Genomic DNA, 1467 nt, shown 5'->3' with positions numbered 1-1467 from the left:
GACAGTTTGCAGAATCCGTGAAGATAGATAATCATGGTGTTTGGGAAAGTCAATCAAGTTCAAAAGCAGATTCAGAAACGGACATGGCGGATTCCTCAAATCATCATGAAGAAATCATGAGCATAATCATGAAAATAACTGAGAGAAAAGGGAGACTGACAAAAAGAGAAGGCAACCAACAACCCCCCTCCTGCAATCAAAAGTTCAGTTAAAACAAAAATAAAAAAAGAAAAACAACAAATAGGGAGAGAGTAATGATGAAACTTTCCCCTCTTCTATGACAGAGAAAAAGTAGTCAAAATCTTTCATGATTACACCAATCTGCTCTTGTCCCACGGTCTTAATTTCCTGGCTGAGCCAAAAACAAAACATGAAAAGGAATTCCCGCATTCCAAACAAGTAAATTTTCTCGGAAAATTAAAGAAATTAAAATATATATATATATATATAGAGAGAGAGAGAGAGAGAGAGAGAGAGAGAGAGAGAGAAGAAGAAGAAGAAGAAGCGTCACCTGGATCGTCCGGCAGAAGTAAAGATGGAGTCTTTGTGGATCGATCGATGATGAAATATGGAAGCAACAATTGGGGGGAATGAAGCCTGGTCCGACGACACCAACACATGATCCTTAAATTTTCCAGATCTACAAACTTAGCACACTGGCTAGGATGTTAGATCAAAGATACATACAAATATAGATCTGGTTTGTGGCCTCGAGCCAGACAACATTCCCCTCAAAAGATCTAAGCTTCCTCCTTCCGGCCCATTGATCTTCACTTTCACTTTCAGAGAGAGAGAGAGAGAGAGAGAGAGAGAGATCTAGAGATGGGTTGTTTTGAAAATGGTGAAAATGGGATATGGAATGAGTGGGCTAGGATAGAGATGATGATCATAAATAGAGGATGAGAAAAGCGAGAGGAGAAGGGTTTATGAAAAGAGGACAAACAAAGTCATTAAAGGATCCATCCCCCCTTTCTTGCCACTCATTCACATTCTCATTAGCCCAAACCATGCAACCTATTTATATACACCAAAGTCATCTCTCTCTCTCTCTCTCTCTCTCTCTCTCTCTCTCGCTCTCCAATTTGAATTGAAAATATCATATAAAACCTTGGAATCATCAGGACCTAATCAAACAACCACCTTAATCTAACTAATCCAACAAAACCTGCGGGGTGCAAATCTTAATACCCAATAATTAAGTGCTGATGGGTCTAGGTTCCATTATAATTATATCTAAAAGGATAATGTAAGTAGGCATTCTTTTCAATTTCAAAACGATTCTATTAATTAATTAATAAAATATTATAAAAAATACATCTGTCATGAACTAAAAAATTATTTTTTAAGTTAGAAATAAAATATAATAAATATATAATATTTAAATTAAGATACACTTACCTCAACTAGTTTTATTTAAAATAAGTGAAGTTGAATCATGGTGAAGCACCCTAGGGGGGTGAAAAGACA

The 1467-nt window shown here is 36.3% G+C and overlaps 1 long non-coding RNA gene across 1 annotated transcript; it reads right to left on the bottom strand.

The window, feature by feature from the left end:
- Positions 1-208: 208 nt before the first annotated feature.
- LOC127812522 (uncharacterized) lies at positions 209-1032 on the bottom strand. The gene is made up of 2 exons (XR_008025939.1): positions 512-1032; positions 209-352 (listed from the first exon to the last, which is right to left on the bottom strand). It is a non-coding gene; the product is annotated as an uncharacterized LOC127812522 (long non-coding RNA).
- Between the last annotated feature and the right edge of the window lie 435 nt (positions 1033-1467).

The sequence above is a fragment of the Diospyros lotus genome, chromosome 11 (genome assembly GCF_014633365.1).
Source record: "Diospyros lotus cultivar Yz01 chromosome 11, ASM1463336v1, whole genome shotgun sequence".
NCBI lineage: Eukaryota > Viridiplantae > Streptophyta > Magnoliopsida > Ericales > Ebenaceae > Diospyros > Diospyros lotus.
Note: the sequence above shows the minus strand (reverse complement) of the source record. Positions and strands in the feature narration are given on the sequence as shown.